Raw genomic sequence first — 12415 nt, 5'->3', positions numbered from 1 at the left:
GGACTTCTAGGTACAATAGTACCTTTGAGAATTTGGCTTTTATCCCTGTCAGGCATAGTTTGTGATTTCTTTTTAAAAAGACATGTACAGTTATAAAATCACATATGCGTAAAGCCCACTTCCACTTCTAAAGGAATATCTGTTTTTAAAAAACTAATAGATGTGTTTTTTAAAGTGTACCAGCAGACCTTAAAAGGAATTGTCATCTTAGAGATCTGTCTACCTTCATATAGTTGGGTGTATAAAGACTGCTTCAATCCACAATACAGTTTTCTTCTCTTCTAAACATTTGATAATTGCTCCAGTACCACAGTGAGCTAACATTTGGTGAGTTCTAGGTGGGTTTTATTAGCAAAGAGTAGTACTTCATGACTGTACAATCTCTCAGTACCAGCTGACGTATTTTCAATCCATTTACTGTATTTCTATTTCCCCAGGTTCCCACTAGTTTGATTACTTCTTAGACAAATGTTTCCAGTAGCTGCAGGTGTCAGAGCTACACCTGATTGTTTGCCTTGAGGGAACAGAAGATTTGCTGTTAGTTAACAGTTATTGATACAAGGAAGCTCTCCGTTTTGCATGCCCGCTTATTGATAAGTAGGAATAACTTTCCATTAAAAGGTGTATGTCCAATGTGATAAAAACCCCCTCTAATCTCACACACACATACATACATAGCATTGACTTTTGTTATTTTAACTCATTCAAGGTGATAAGATTTTCACCTAAGAAATATTATTCAAATACACTGTTTTGCTAAAGCCCAAAATTTTTAGGAAGTTTTAGTGATCCAGGAAACTTACGTGACATCAGAATGGAAAGGAGAATTGTAAAAGCAGAATGTAGGGATTTAAAAAATACTACTTTGAAACAAAGCATTTCACATAAATGTTTAAAATATTCTGTTCAACAAGGACATAGTTCAGAATTTTGAAATACTTTTGCAAAATGGAGTGGATGCCTTCTAGTTATTTCTTAGTTTCCTTACTGTCTTTTAGTAGTAATTGTCTTCTTATTGTAATCCTATTTTCCAGGACCGTTACCATTTTGTCAGACAGTTCATAATACAGCTGGGGTTTATTTGCCTTCAAATTATTCTGTCTCAAAATTCTTTTCCCTGGTTAAAACAAAAAATCATAGATTAAATTTAAGGTGGGATGCTGTAATATTAGTGTTGATTCAGTTTATCTATGTGTGATACATTAAAACCACCCTGGTTAAACTAGTCCACATAATCAAGAAGAAATTAGTTTATCTAGAAGATTAACTTCAGTCTTTGGTTTCCCCAACTTTTTAAATTTAAACAAAGAACATATATTCCATGAAATGAATGCAAAACTATCCATCCCTATTTCCACAGTTTTGCTTCCCAATGTGATGCACTTTAATTTTTTAGATTTTCAGAAAGTAACAAACATCCATCCTCTGAAAATCCTCTAGTTTTTGTTATTTTCTAATTCATTCTTTATGTCCAGGAATATAGTTTTTACACCCTGTTTCAGAACTGTATCTGAACTGTGAATATGCCAAAGTGGGAAAAAGAAGGTGAAACTGTGAACCCGGCTTCAACAGATTGTATTCATTCTTCAGCCTTAGTAACCAATATCCCCAAAGCAAAAAATACAGTAGCTTGGGATAAAATTAGGGTTCTCTAGAAAAAAAATCCAGTACTGCAGTCTCTCATGCTCTAGGACAAAGTGCAGTTCTAGTGAGTTTTTAAAAAAATCCTAAAAATTGATGTTTAGCAATCTGATTGACTAAGAAAACTGATTTATGAATGCTAAGCATTTTGGAAGGCAATATTAGACACTTGCTTGTAACTCTAGAAGTCCAAATAGCTTCTAAATCTATTCCTTGGTTTCAGTTTGAAAGAGAACAAAAAAATTTACACCTTTTCTGAAACTACACTTTATATATGTAATTGCCTTGATTAAAATATTGTCATAGAATCATTTAGGTTGGAAAAAGACCTTTAAGATGATCAATTCCAACCATTAAGCTAACACTGCCAAGTCCACTGCTAAGCCATGTCCCTAAGCATCAAATCTACAAGGCTTTTAAATACCTTCAGCGATGGTGACTTCACTGCTTCCCTGGGTAGCCTGTTTCAAGGCTTGACCACCCTTTCAGTGAAGAAATTTTGCGTCATACACAATGTAAACCCTCACTGGTGCAACTTGAGGCTGCTTCCTCTTGTCCTATGTCTTGTTACCAGGGAGAGGAGACTGACCCCCGCCTCACTACAGCCTCCTTTCAAGTAGTTGTAGAGAGTGTTAAGGTCTCTCCTGAGTCTCCTTTTCTCCAGACTAAACACCGCCAGTTCCCTCAGCTGCTCTTCGTAAGACTTGTGCTCCAGACCCTTCACCAGCTTCATTGCCCTTCTCTGGATACGCTCCAGCACCGTAATTCTTCCTTGAAGTGAGGGGCCCAAAACTAAGCACAGTATTTGAGGTGGAACACAGTATTCAAGGTGCATTCTGTAGGGCCAGGAATAAAATACTGCCTAGTGTGCACGGGGATAGTTTTCTACAGGATTTCCTGTGTCTGCCAGTGCATTGTTGGGAATTTGCTGGAGTGGGGTATGTATCTGCAATCTTTTTACACAGTAACTCCTAGAACGGTCTGAAACATGTAGTATTAGAACATTAATAACTGCCAGTAAATCTTATTTGGTTTAATGCTAATGCTAGATTACTAGTAAGCAGTGCTGAATATTTAACTCTGGAGTAGATGGGATTGTAGTTAAATACTGTTTTTTCCCAAATAATCGCTAGAAAAAAAAGCCCCACCACAAATAAGAACAAGCTAAACTACCATTCCGTGCAACTGGCTTTCTGGGTTGTTCCCCACACACCCCGAACACCCCTCCCCACAAACACACACATTTACTGTGCTAACCACATACATAAACAGCTTTGGCATACAATTTGTTTGCTAAAATTAAACAGCACATCCTGAAAGTTTTCTCTGATCTTCTCCCAAACTGCCTTAAAGAACCAAAGATGTCCCAATTAATGTTTCAGAAATAGCTTCAACAAAGGTAGAAAGCAGTTCTGCAGAATTCTCACAGAACTTCAAAAATTATACAAATGATTATTTGGAACCGGTACATGAGACATCCCACAGTAAAATTCCAAAATAGTGTTCTGTAACCACAAAGCATCCTCAGTCACATCAGCAAGTCAGTCAGACCTCATGGTCCTCACAGAGCAGCCAGTGTGGACAAGTGCTTTTGCAGCCCTCCTAACAACACAGCACAACACCTCTACCCTCAGTGCTCTGAGTGCCTTCAGGGCTTCACTGTTGGTCTTTAAAGTTCTTAAGTGTGCGGCTTCTCATTATACTTTGACTCTCAGTAGATGCATTTACATCAGCAATCCAGTATCACTTATGTTGTATAGCCCGTGCCATTTCGTGCCACAAGGATAGTGGAGGAACAGCGGACAAGAAGAAAGAATAAAATTAAGTTGTGGAATCGTAGACACGTAAAGGCAAGGTCAGAAATAAAGAAGTAAGTGCCTCATCTTAACAGTCCCATTATGAAATGTAACTGTGTGAAAATAGGAGAAAGCAATGCCTCGCTTCAGTGGCATTCTTCACGGAGGAAAGATTATTTCCTTTTTATCTAACACTCACAAGCAGACCTTTATCTAGATTTAAAAGGGAGACATGAATTGTAAAAGTTACTATTGGTGACTCCTGGAAACCCTCTCACAGAAATTCAGAATTTTCAGTGAACCTGACATGCTCAATGCCCTAGAAAAATTAGGTGTCTAGGAGAGGATTAATTGAAATCAATTTGCAGGGCAGGCTGTAAACTAAGCTAGGTAACAGAAAATGGGAGTTAGGTGCCCAAAGCAGCCCAGTGCCCCTTTCTTCTGCCAGTAAAGAATGAAGGAAACATTCACAGGTAAATTTTGGGCAGGGGCACTGTACTCAAATGGACTCCTCTTGTCCCACAGACTGTCCAGTATCAGCAGAACATGCCAGTTGCATCTATCTTTCTGTGTGCACTTTCTTCTGAGATTTTCTATGCCCCAAATCCAAAGAGTACAAAAGGCCCCAAATCACTCCTCTGCAAAATTTGCAGCAAGAATTTCAGTCTAAGCCTTCCATGAGTAAAATGTAACTGCTGGTCCACTGGATATACTGCAATGGTGAGGCTATTCCACTTAGCTTTTTTTATATTTTTTTTTCCCCTTAAGTTTTGTTGACAACAAAAACTTCCCTTAAAAAAAGATGAGTGTGGCAGGTGCTGTCTTCACCTGGGACTGGGACTGCCTGTTTGCCTTCCATGCAGGTGAAAGGTTGTTAAACTGTTCCCTTAAAGAAAGATCAATCACTTTAGGTCTCAGAATTGTTCTAGGATATCTAGATACCTTACAGCTTTTTTTGTAAGCCCAGCAACCAAAATTAATCTCATTAGTTTGTGTGAAGAGATGCTTTTATCAATACATCCTGAAGCTTTATACCAAGGAAATTATTTTTATCCATGTTATACTCATGGAGAATTCAAAGCACAGAATTCTAAAAGCCCAGAGTGGCAGTGATGGAAATAAAATCAAGATCTACTGGCACGCACTCAAATCTATGCCCAAATAGTAGGGCTCCCTGTAATTAAAAGGGGGGGGGGGGGGGGGGGCGGGGGAAGAAAGTGGATTTAAAGACATCTTAATAAACAGTTTTAAAAACTTTTAAAATACTCAAATGCATGCAGTGAAGTTCGAGTCTGAGAAGAATTTTATGAAGTGCCTGAAAATGGGTATGTTAAAAGTGATCCTACATTCTTGCTTGACTGGGACACCCACAGAATATAGTGACTGTTTCATGTTCCATGAGAAATTCTGAAATAACTTTTCATTCCAAATTTTGGCTGAAAAGTGGGATGTTTCCCAGAGAGAGAACATATTCTCCTTCAGCCTGTGCTTTGTCAAAGTGAATTTGGTCACTTGAAAGACATCTCCGTATTTAATACTAACTTTTGAGACAAACAATATTTAAATGGGAATGCAGTTTTATTCTCTCAGCCTCACAAACCAAGAACTTCCTTTCTATCTCATTTTGAGAGCGCAGATAGCTTACTATAAGAACAAGAAAAACTGGAAGTTGAATTGAATCCAAGTCCGTACTGTGAGAATGTATTCTCATATTCATATGACAAAGACACAACTTGCACAAATAAGCAATTTTAATTGAAGAACGCTGACAAAATCCTAACTATTTGAACTGTGCAATCTGTTTTTAATTTCAGACTTAAAAGAGTCTTAATTTTATAGAAAAGACGTGATGGGGCTATGTATTATTCAAAGTTCTAATTGTCAATATAAATATTATGATCTTGTTCAACAGAGAGGAGATTGTATTCATTTTGGCAGTATTAAAAATGCAATCAACCATAGATTATGAATGCCTTTAGACACTGTGCAATGGTGCATAAAACCAATGAATTATCCTTTTTGGCTAGGCTTATCTGGCACGGACTGGAAACCTGTTCTATTGTGAATTGTATGCACCTCAAAAATATACACAAACTATTTTCTTGTTTCTGTTTGCTTAATTAGTATACATGACATTCCTAGTTGTGCTGGGCATGGGAATCCTTACCATCCAATTTTCACACATGCATCCTACTTCTATGAAGTTCATCTAGGCAGTGAATAAACCCAGTTTATCACTTTTTAGGACCTTGTTGTACATATCTTCTTTTCTCCGTCTCATGTGGTACCTCAACATGTTATTAACCAATGTGTCCAGCAGGGAACTCACAATTGTGCTGCATACCATGAGATTTTTGCAGCATTTTGAACTCCACGTGAATGTAAAGCACTAAATGTGTTTGCAGGACGGTTGCCTGAATACTTACTTGAATTATTCCACCAGTATAGGTCAGTTTGGATCTTTGCCACCCCTGCTATTTGTAATCCTGATCAGGAATAGACAATGAGGCTTTGGAACCTGAGGGCCAGGAAAATGATGATCTGGATGAATGTCTGTCCAGGCTGGAGGATTTGCCTAGGCTAAGTCAGTCAACCCCATGCATCGTGACTGCCTCTGCTAAAAAAATGAAGGGTGGTCATCACTGGCAACTCCACGCTGAGAGGAACAGAGGGCCTCATACACTGACTGGGCCCAACCCAAAGGGAAGTCTGCTGCCTCCGTGGGGCACGTTACTAAAAAACTCTTGCCTGGTATGGCCCTCTATTGTCCATTACTGGTTTTTCAGTGGTCAGTGATGAAGTCAAAACAAGAAGCAATTAAGAGTGACCTCAAGGACTTGGGGCAACTGGTTGAGGGATCAGGAGCTCAAGTAGTGTTTTCTTCTATCCTGCCAGTTGCAGGGAACAGTGGTGCATGAAACTGAGCATGGGTCAGTTTACACAGCAGCAGGTCTGCTGGCAGCAGATGGGGTTCACCTGTCTCAAAGCAGGAAAAGTGTTCTAGGTCAGGAGTTAGCAGGGCTTCCTGAGAGAGCTTTAAACTAGATTCCAAGGGGGAAGGGGATAAAACCAGGCTTGCTAGAGATGAGCCTGGGGGTGGCATGCCAGTGTTGGAGGTGAGATCAACAGCACAACTGAAGTGCATCCATGCCAAGGCCTGAAGCACAGGCAACAAACAGGAGGATCTGGAAGCCGTCATGCAGTAGGAAGACTGACATAGTCCCAGTCACAGAAACATGATGCCATTACTCATATGACTGGAGTGCTGCAATGGATGGCTATCAACTCTTCCGAAGGGACAGGCAAGGAAGAAGAGGCGGTGGGATAGCCCTGTATGTTAGGGAGTGTTTTGATGGTCTAGAGCTTAATGAGGGTAACAACAAGGTCGAATGTTTATGAGTAAGGATTGGGGGGGTGGGGGGGTGGGGTGCAACAAGGTCGATATCCTGGTGGGAATCTATTACAGACCACCCAACCAGGATGAAGAGGCAGACAAAACGTTCCACTCTACTATAAGGATGTCGTTAGCTTATGCAGGGAGAAAATTAGAAAGGTGAAAGCCCAGCTAGAACTCAAGCAGGCCACTGCCATAAAAGATAACAAAAAATGTTTTACAAATAGATTAGAAATAAAAGGAGGACCAAAGATAATCCCCATCCTTTATTGGATGCAGAGGAGAACATTGCCACAAAGGATGAGGAAAAGGCTGAGGTACTTAATGCCTTCTTTGCCTCAGTCTTTAATAGTCAGAGCAGTTACCTCCAGGATACTCAGCATCCTGAGCTGGAGGTCTGGCAAGAGGAGCAGAATGAAGCCTCCATAGTCCAGGAGGAAATGGTTAGTGACCTGCTGCTCCACTGAGATATGCACAAGTCTATGGGGCCAGATGGGACCCACCCGAAGAAGCAGAAGAGCTCGCCAAGACACTCTCCAACATTTGTCAGAAGCCCTGGCTAAGGGGGGACGTCCCAGAAGACTGGAGGTTAGCCAATGGGATGCCCATCTACAGGAAGGGCAGAAAGGAGGATCCAGAAACTACAGGCCTGTCAGCCTGACCTCGGTGACGAGGAAGGTTATGGAGCAGATCATCCTGAGTGTGATCACATAGCTTGTGCAGGACAGCTGGGGGATCAGGCCCAGTCAGCAGGGGTTTATGAAAGGCAGGTCCTGTTTGATGAACCTGATCTCCTTCTGTCACAGGATGACATGCTTAGTGGATGGAGAAAGGCTGTGGATGTTGTCTGGTAGTAAAGATTTTTACACCGTTTCCCACAGCATTCTCCTGGAGAAACGGGCTGCTCAGGGCTTGGACAGGTGTACTCTTTGCTGGATAAAACACTGTCTGGATGGCTGAGCCCAGAGAGCGGTGGTGAATGGAGCACAACCCAGCTGGCGGCCGGTCACAAGCGGTGTTCCCCAGGGCTCAGCACTGGGGCCAGTCCTGTTTAATGTCTTTGTCAATGATCTGGACAAGGGGATCGAGCGCACCCTCAGTCAGTTTGCAGGTGACACCAAGTTGCAGGGGCACACTGATCTGCTTGAGGGCAAGAAGGATCTACAGAGGGATCTGGACAGGATGGATAAATGGGCCAAGGCGAATGGTATGAGTTTCAACAAGGAGAAGTCCTGGGTCCAGTACTTTAGTCACAACACCACCACGCAGTGCTACAGGCTTGGGCAAGGGTGGCTGGAAAGCTGCCTGGCAGAAAAGGAGCTGGGCGTGCCCAGGTGGCCAAGGCGGCCAACAGCACCCTGGCTTGTATCAGAAATGGCCAGCAGGACTAGGGAAGTGATCATCCCCCTGTACTCGGCACTGGTGAGGCTGTACCTCAAATACTGGGTTCAGTGTTGGGCCCCTCACTACAAGAAAGACACTGAGGTGCTGGAGCGTGTCCAGAGAAGGGCAATGAGGCTGGTGAAGGGTCTGGAGAACAAGTCTTATGAGGGGCAGCTGAGGGAACTGGGAATGTTTAGCTTGGAGAAAAGGAGGGTCAAGGGAGACCCTATCGCTCTCTACAGCTGCCTGAAGGGAGGTTGTAGCGAGGTGGGTGTTGGTCTCCTCTCCAGATAACTAGTGACAGGACAAGAGGAAACAGTCTCAAGTTACACCAGGGGAGGTTTAGATTGCGTATTAGGAAAAATTCCTTCTCTGAAAGGGTTGTCAAGCACTGGAACAGGCTGTCCATGGAAGCGGTGGAATCACCATCTCTGGAGGTGTTCAAAAACCGTGTAGATGTGGTGCTTAGAGTCATGGTTTAGTGGTGGACTCGGCAGTCCTGGGTTAATGGTTGGACTTGATGACCTTAAAAGTCTTTTCCAACCTAAATGATTCTATGATTCTATGGTTCTAATTATGCCAAACTGTGTATCCTGTCAATCAGTTCATATGAAACTCCACAGCATCAAGGAATTTCCTTGAATGCTATACAGTGGCCTCCCACAGAGGAACAAAGGAGCCAGAGAAAGATATATTCTCTGAGCTTCCTGCACATCACTCTGCTTTATTCAAAATGTCAAAACTCCTCTCTGCTTGGCTAAGTAAGCCATTTGTTTAAGACTTGATTCCAGTCAGTAATCCATTACATTAAAAATGGCACATCCCATTTTATCACAACTGTGAGGCATAGAAGTTTTCTCCACGTTCCTTAGAATAGGTTGCATTTAGAGGATGCTCTCTTCAATCATACTATTACTGTCTTGACAGCTTAGTCATTGTTATTCATGAGGACTTCTTGATGCTTATCTGCAAGTTGTTCAAAGAAGATCACATAGTGATGACCTTGAAATGAGAATGAATGAGGCCTTTGTGTTCTATCAATCAGTAACAGTCAGCACAATGCTTGTATTTTTCTCCTGGAAGAAAAGAAGATAGCTACCTGTGGCCATAAGCTTCTATACTTGTACATAATACTTGTTACTAATGCAAAATTAAACCTCTGACCTATGAGGTGGAATAAAACACCCCTCAAATGAAAGTGAAAAGGAAAGTTTTCAAAACCACTGTTGAGCCTAAGTTGCTAGAGCAGGAAAAATACTGACTGCCAGAGAAGGCAATGAACATATATGATTCAGAGTCTTTGAGGAAAACTTAAAAGACATTCCAGAAGAGCCTAACGTAATTAAAAGAGCTGTAGATAGATAAATGCATTAAAAGAATAACCAAATAACACATTAGAGGGAAGCGTAAGTATTACTGAAGCACAGCTAAACATGTTGGCCTGCTTTCGCAAAAATAAGGTACTCCTCAAAATTTTGAATTTGAAGTTAACTAACATATATATGTATATAAAAAATAGTAAGTTGGAATTAGTAAGGAGGAAAATCAAACTATATTCTCCAGAATTAATTTTTTGAACCATTAGAAATAAGCAGTAAGGAAAAGTAACCTTCCTACTAGAAAAGCAGCTGTCAGATGGGTAATATGGAAACCTTCAGTTTGCTTTTCATCAGTGTAGCAGTTGGATCCCAGAATTTGCTGAGAAAATCTCAAACATTTTAAAAAATATTTTGGCATTCTGTGTAGCAACATGTAGCTCTAAGGGCAGCTTAAATTAATAAGGGATTGAGCAGCTATCTTATGAGACGAATGGACTAAAAAGGTTCAGCATTTTCAGCAGTGAAAGGAGAAGGCTGGAAGAAAAGCAGTGAAGGGCTGTGAAGTCATGAAAGTAGTGGATAAGGTGAAGGCAGAACTTATAGTTCTGTAATAAGGTGTAATAAGAGAACTTAATAAAAATAACAGAACATCAGCTTAAAACAGATAAACCAAAGAATTTCTTTAAAGACAAAGTAGTGGACTTCTGGCACTCACTATCACATGAGATTGTAGAGGCAAACTATGTCAACAGGTTCAAAAAGGGATTATACAAAGAGATGGACAACATTGCCATAGGGTAGGGATGTACCTCTGACATCCCTAACACAACAATGGTGTGTCATAGGAAGTGAAAAAGGAATGGACCTCTGAAAAGAGCTGGGCTTGTTATTCTCTGTGAACAGCCTCTCATATTGCTACTACTGGAGACAGAAAACGGGGCTGAATAGACCATTGGTCTGACCCAGTAAAGCCTTTCTTACATTCTTAAAATAAAAGGAAGAGCTCTATTTAAATGCAAACATCAATCTGATAGGCATTACTACTAATCCTAAAAGTGAATGTAAAGCTTGAATAGTTGTTTGTTGCTAAAATAACTTAAGAAATCAGTGTTACTTGTCTTGGCCTCATAAAACTCAAAACTGGGCGTGCCTTGTAAAAACAATTTCAGTAAATTATGTCCTCTCTTTACAGGAATACTGCTGCTTTCTGAATTGCAAGACTTTGTGGTTACTTCGTTTTAAATATACAGCTTGTACATTTTAAGTTTCTATATTGTACCATAGAAGGTGAAAGTACTACATGGTTGCTTGTGCTTACAAACTTACAGCCAGACTTAACCTAGAAGCCAGCATGCAACAAGGTATTACAGTTTGTTAGAAATACAGTGGTGCCCATAACATTTCCCAACACACTCCTTTATTTTTACACTTACGATGTAGAAAAGTCCAGGCTATAAAACTCATTTTGTTGGCATAAAAAGAGGATGATTGCGTGAGGTTTTGTTGAGGATGTCAAAAGATCAGAAAAGATCTACAAATTTTCAGCACATCAGCTATAATTATCCACAGATGTGATTGTCTGTCTCCATTTTGTTTTAATTTTTAAAAAGACACCCTGTCTATCTTCATGCTTCATGAGAAATACAAAAGTAGCAGACAATGCATTTTTCAAGCAAATATATAACACACACCAGAAATGCTGTATTCAAAATGCTAAGAAATTCAGTAGAATAGCCTGCTTCTAAGGAAATCTCTCAAAACATTCATCCTATCACACCAAGAAAAAAAATTGTTCTGAAAATTAATTGATCTGGACTCTTTGACTCAGGCAAAAAGTTTTGATGCAGAGCTTTTTACTTAGCTACTACGTTACATACCTTAGATGCATGTAACAAATTTTCCAGCATACAGGAGCCTGCCCCATCTGTGTTTCCACTTTGAAGTTCACTTTGCTGGATGGACTGACCTTTCCAGTCAGATTCACAAAGCCCATCTAAGTAGTCTCTGCTCTGCAGGTAGGTTCAGGTAAGCCACAAGAATAATGTCTACATTAATAAGAAGCACAGGCTAATGGGAAAGGATTTGTGGCATGAAAGAGTGCCGAGAACTTAACAACCACACCACACATCTCAGCAAGTTTTATTTAGGGGTATTTCTAGCCTGGTCCTGTGGCTGGAGAGCATTAGGTCTGCTTTTGGAGCATATCTTCTAGTTTGATCTCATCCAAAAGCAACCTAATTTCTATGCTTTCAGATTGCTTTGTGATGTGAATAAAAGCACGATAAATACTTCAGAAGCACATGCAAAAATGATAATAGTGAAATGCAGCCATAGGTGTCATCAACATTCAAGTAGAACTTTAAGCACAAAGGTCTTTCACAGTCTGGGTTACTTAAAGGCCACACTTGTGAAGGATCTTCATCAGAATAGTATTTCTAAACTTCCTTTAGTATGAGACTAGATAAGGCTAGGGAAACTGTAAGGTATCCTAGCAAATATGAACTTAATAGGACAAAAAAAAGAACTTGTTTGCAAAATATAAATATTTGCTTTAACTACGTTTATCCACCAGATGGTGTCCCGCAACATATCCCTTAGGAACTGCCTGAAAGAATGAGGAATGGTGCTATATCTATTTCACAGATACTGACTGGATTTTTGAAACTCACAAATATTTTGCAGTACTTGAACGATCAAGGAAAAAAAAAAATCTTATCAAAATACCATATCTGGAAGAAATCATGGTGCATGGGACTCTTTATTGCTGCATTACATTTTGCCCATTTTCATCTTCCAATGACCCATGGAGGCAGGAAGTGTCCGTATTTTATTAACAGTGTAGAAAAACAGCATGATTTAGAGAATATTGACACTAAACTAAT

General features: G+C 40.3%; 1 long non-coding RNA gene across 1 annotated transcript in view; it reads right to left on the bottom strand.

Moving 5' to 3' along the window:
• Positions 1-12415, bottom strand: part of LOC114017511 (uncharacterized) — a 46178-nt gene that overhangs the window by 873 nt on the left and 32890 nt on the right. The window lies entirely within an intron of this gene.

This window comes from Falco cherrug, chromosome 4 (assembly GCF_023634085.1).
Source record: "Falco cherrug isolate bFalChe1 chromosome 4, bFalChe1.pri, whole genome shotgun sequence".
Classification (NCBI taxonomy): domain Eukaryota; kingdom Metazoa; phylum Chordata; class Aves; order Falconiformes; family Falconidae; genus Falco; species Falco cherrug.
The sequence above is the reverse complement of the archived record's forward strand: the minus strand, read 5'-3'. Positions and strand labels throughout refer to the sequence as shown.